This window comes from Rhinopithecus roxellana, chromosome 4 (assembly GCF_007565055.1).
Source record: "Rhinopithecus roxellana isolate Shanxi Qingling chromosome 4, ASM756505v1, whole genome shotgun sequence".
In the NCBI taxonomy this organism is placed as follows: domain Eukaryota; kingdom Metazoa; phylum Chordata; class Mammalia; order Primates; family Cercopithecidae; genus Rhinopithecus; species Rhinopithecus roxellana.
The window spans coordinates 41,291,354-41,296,790 of record NC_044552.1 but is presented as its reverse complement, the minus strand read 5'-3'; the positions used below and the strand labels follow the sequence as shown (position 1 = coordinate 41,296,790).

Here is a 5,437-nt window from a genome sequence, read left to right as displayed (position 1 = left end):
ATATAGAAAATTTGAGTGCTATTCAGTTGCAACAAATGCCTCACCTGACCCCACAAGGATTTCTGAAACTAGGATACACTTCAGAGTTGTCCTAAATTGAGAGGACTTTCATAGTTCTATGTCGTTAGGTCATTGGAGGGGTCTGCCCACAGAAAGAGTCATGACATTGGGAAAAGCAGTTTTCTACAGCTAAGACAATGTGAAAGAGAGTTTACAGTGAAGACTTGTTAATTGGCAAAATTTGAGTAGGTAGCTAGAATGACATCTTCATTTGAGAAAAGAGATCTGGGTGGCATATTATAGTCTCCACCATATTTACTTATTTTCCTTTTAAGTAAAAGTATCCTTAAAATTAATAGAGTTACCATTATTAAGGATCTACAAATTAAAATACATATTCTGGTTCTACAGAGTCCACTGACTAGTTGGCAAGAAGTAGAAGTAGGCAGGCAATAAAAATACTGCGGTGTGAACATCTATATTATTACTAAGCTGGAACTTTTCTCTTCTGGAAAGTGCCCCTGCCTCCGTCTGCCTTAAAAATAAAAGCCCCTGTGCCTATATAAATTTAATGTTTACTCCAAGAAATTCTCACCCAAGAAGTCAGGATTGTGAACTAATAATAATAAATAACTTTACTGTTGGCTTGAAGAAATTATTGTAACAAAAGTATCTGAGAAAACTATTTGCTCACATCTGAGCAAACAACTGTCAGACAACATTTTTCACACCTAAAGAAACAGCTCAGTTATTATGACAACAGTTCCATCTAGTCTTCAAAATCTTCATCCTTCTCTGTCTAGCAATCCTATACTATTGTGTAAAAACTTTATTCAGTTCCAAAACATTCCCCATCTCTAAAGACCCACTTTAAGCCACTTGAGCTGATATTTTAAAATCCCATAAATGCCCTTCGTTAACATCCTGTCTTTGAGACACTATTGAGGCTGTATCCAGGTAGTGTGTTTTGTTGTTGCACAAATTTAATAAACAAAGATTTCCTTAATCAACAGATGTTTTGATGGTTTGTGGAAGAGACTATAATTATCCATTCTGGAAATCACTTCAAGATCTTCTTGGCATGGTTGAAGACCCTCAATTCAGAAACAGTGCATTCTCCTGTCATCTAATAAGTATCCTATATGGGAACCTTCCTGACAACAATCATAAATTATGCCCCATATTTAGCCTGAGCTATGATTTATATTGTCTAGATAAGTTATAGCCTACAGGCTATAATTGTTCATTTATGTCTATGTCTTCTTTGCTGCCACACCAGCAGAGTCAGACAGGACAAAGACACTATGATCGCCACAACGGAAAATATTTACTATTTACTCCTTTAGAGACATTACTGATCTCTTATTTCAAACCTGATGGCTGAGTTTATCTCCTGAGAATGGGGGAATCACTCCTCTATAAATCATTCATTTATGTGTTCATGAATTGAAAACTCTTGTCTTTGGTAAAAACATGTCAGTAGCAACACTCTAACTTTTCTCTCTGTTTGTCCTTGTCACATTTTGTTTTGAGTCTTTTTAAGAGGGAGTTCATAGAGTGGGCGTAGGTCCAAGAAGTCTGTCCCTTAAGATGGTCCCAGTACTCATAAGATAAAAAAGTCTTATCATGTGTTAATCCTCACTAGGTAAACTTTGTCTTCCTTAATGTTTCAAACTCAAGAGTTTCCTATGTCTGGTAATTGTTTATTTGTTTTCTCTTTGTCTAGATCAGGAATTGCCACATTATAGCCTGTGGGTCACACCTTTCTTTTATGTGTATGGCTATGAATTTACTTGTTTGCCTCTGTTCAGTGCTGGAGGTTTCATTGCACTGCAGTTGGTGATGGTTGGTCTTTGGCCAGATTCTGGAGACATTTGATTTTACAAACACCATTTTTACCTGCTGCAGTTCTCTTAAAGTCTTATTAGTCTCTCAGCCAAACAGTGTTCTTCATGTTTTAATTCATGTACACATCTCTCTAACTGACATAACTTCACCAAGAACAATTTGGAAATACACTGCCAAGTTCAGGAATATTTTGATCTGCAGATGATTTTTCAATTTAGAACACAAAAGAGAAAACTCCCATGAGGAAATTCTTTTTATTATCTGTCTATAGGAGTAACATAGAAAACCTCTTTCTTTGTCTCCATATTTCAGAGATTAATAATCTGTCACACTTTAATTTATTATTTTTATTTGTTATTTTCTTATATATGTTATTTCCTCTTTGATAAATTAACTTTTTATAATGTATACTGATACCAATTAACTGTGATATCCACAAGGCTTTTATCAATAATATTATTCTTGGCTTGCATGGTCACTCCATGGTAAGAGTATAATATTTGACTAAAATTAACTTATTATTTTCCTAAAATATGCCTGACTGTGCGCAGTGACCAGACCTCGTGCTTGCTCACCCACTCACCCCTCGCCTGTCACTCTGTGCCTGGCTTTCCCATAGCAGGCGTGGGATCCTGGTGGCTAGAAAGAGTGGATCGCAGCCTGCTAGGCCTAGTGGGCTGGGCAGAAGGAGCCCAGAGGACGAAAGCAATTCTCACACAGAGGTGCTGCAGCCCACAAAGGTTTCTGGCTGGCGCAGTGACACCCCAAGGATCCTGTGATAGTATTTTAAGACCATCTGATCCTATTAGTCTTCTTGGGCAGTCATAACAAAATACCACAGACTGGATGGACTAAACAACAAGAAATCAATTTTCTCACAATTGTAGAGGCTAGAAGTCTACGATCAAGGTGCTTGTTTATTCGATTTCTGACGAGGCCTCTCTTCCTCAGTTGTACATGGCTTCCATTTTATGTAACCTCACATGGCCTTTCCTCAGTGCACTAAGAGAGTGAGCAACCTCTCTGGTGTCTTTTCTTATAAAGACACTAATCTCCTCGAAACAGTCCTACCATTATGACCGGATTTAACCATAATTACTTAATTAGAGGCTCCATCTTCAAATATATTTATGCTGGGAGTTAGAGCTTCATAATTTTTTTTTTTTTTTTTTTTTTTTTTTTTTTTTTTTTTTTTTTTTTTTTTTTTTTTTTGAGGAGAGGGGCACACATTTTCCATCTTAATGAGATCTTGTCTAATTTAGGCAGCAAATGAAGCATTGAGCCAACAAAGTTGAAAGTTTATCCTAGCATTTGACACAAAGTAAAAACCAAACACCAGTATTTTGTGATCCAATGCACAACGAGAGAAAGGTAAAAGCAATTTACCTTACCTCACCCTACAACGAACTTGTTTGTTCATTACAAGAGGATTAGAAAAAACACAACAGGACCCGTCGGGGCAGCCGGCCGCTCTTGGGTCCCACCCCAGTCCTCTGAGTGCTCTAGCTGCCCTGGCTCAGTCGCTGCTGGCCACACCCAGGCGGCGAGCGCGGAATGAGTTCTGAGCCTCCTCGGCTCCCGGCCTGCCACGGGGGTTTATACAACTGCTGGGCGACCTTTCCCGCGAAGGAGGCTGTGACTTCATTCGGGAGCGCCCCGGGCTGGGGAGGCTCCTCCCTGGTTCGCAGAAACTGCAGGGGCGGGGAGGAGCGGAGCTCTGCCTGCGCCTAGGGGAGAGCAGGGCTGGCACCGCGCAGACCCCCCATGGGAGACTGATTTCGGCCTCCTGAGCTCGGGACCCCTGACTGTGGAGTGTCAGAGGCGGAGGAGGACTTAGTGTTCTTGTCCAACCCCCTCCCCGCTTTTCACAGGTTGGGGAAATGGGCGCCTGGAGAACGGAAATTCAGTTACCAAAATTGACTCCAGAAGAGAGAAACTAACAGAATAATAACAGTGGAATAAATTGAGAACGTTATCAGAAAGCATCATCATGCCAAACTCCAGGCTCAGATTGTGTTACATGTTAAAAAAAGTCAGTCCTTCATGAAAACGAAAGATCTTAAGCAACACGATGGATTCAGAAGCCTATGAAAAGAGGCCATCAGTACTAACATCTTCAGAACAAGATATATCACCTCATATTGCAAATGTTGATGAAATGAAGCATTACTTGTGTGGCGGCTGCGCAGCCTTCGACATCACAATCACATTTCCCATTCAGCAGGTCCTCTTTCGACAACAGCTGTATGGCATCAAAACACGGGATGCAATACTTTAGTTGAGAAGGGATGGATTTCGAAACTTGTATCCTGGAATCCTTCCCGTATTAATGCAGACGACGACTACACTTGCACTTATGTTTGGTCTCTGAGGATTTATCCTGCCTTCTCCGCAAGCATGTCAGCGCTCCAGAGTTTGCAACCTGTTGCGTGGCAGCAGTGCTTGCAGGGACAGCAGAAGCAATTTTCACTCCACTGGAAATAGTTCAGACATTGCTTCAAGGCCACAAGCATCATGACAAATTCACCAACACTTATCAGACCTTCAAGGCACTGAAATATAATGGAATTGGAGAGTATTATCGAGGCCTGGTGCCCATTCTTTTCCTGAACGAACTCAGTAATGTCTTGTTTGAGGCCTTTGAGGTCCTGTTAAGGAGCACCTGCCTACCGAAACGACGCACAGTGCTCATTTGGTCAATGATTTTATCTGTGAAGGTCTATTGGGTGCCATGTTGGGATTCTTGTTTTTTTTTTTCCAATTAATGTTGCAAAAACTCGCATACAGTCTCAGATTGGTGGGGAATTTCAGTCTTTCCCAAGGTTTACCAAAAAATCTGGCTGGAACGGGATGGAAAACTGGTAAATCTTTTCAGAGGTGCCCATTTGAATTACCGTTGGTCCCTTATCTCTTGTAGCATCATCAATGCAACTTATGAGTAAAGATTATATGAAAAAACAACAATTAAGTGTCATTTATCAACTAAATAGAACTTCTAAGAAGAATGCAGTTTGATCTCTTTCTTAATTGGCCAAATACAAGTTGGTGTCATAACTCCAGGCCACAGTGAGTTATGGGCAAAGCTATTTTGCTTAAGCCTCAATAAAACAGAATAAAAGGTTTCAACAGGAAAATATAAGGGATTTGTTTTGTTTTGTATCATTACCTAAGAGCTTTAGGCTAATTGCCTGGTAAGTAGCTGTCCATCTGATGGCCTTTGACAGGGAACCTAATCCCCAAAATAAGATTCTTTTTCTCAAACCAGTCTTGAAATCTTCTGCATTGAAACCTAAGTGGCTGTGACCAGCCAGAGAGAAGGTCCTCAGGGGCCAGGGGCTCCTCAGGCTTCCTTTGTTACTCCATTACTTGCTTCTCTGCCCTCAGGAGCAGCTGCAGAGGATAGTCCTCATTAAGCTCAAGCATATGACAATGGGGCAGAACAGAGAAGAAAAACAGCTTATTAGGTATAGGCTTTTCATGATAAATTGCTTGTATTAGTTTTGGAACTAAGTACCTATTGGATAGTCATTATACTATTTGTATTTAGATATGGTAGATTAAGGAGCTATGAAAGTTCCCATTTTGTTTT

General features: G+C 40.3%; 1 pseudogene; it reads left to right on the top strand.

Annotated features, from left to right (window-relative positions):
* Positions 1–3,400: 3,400 nt before the first annotated feature.
* LOC104664113 lies at positions 3,401–4,790 on the top strand (annotated as a pseudogene).
* The last annotated feature ends 647 nt before the right edge of the window (positions 4,791–5,437 follow it).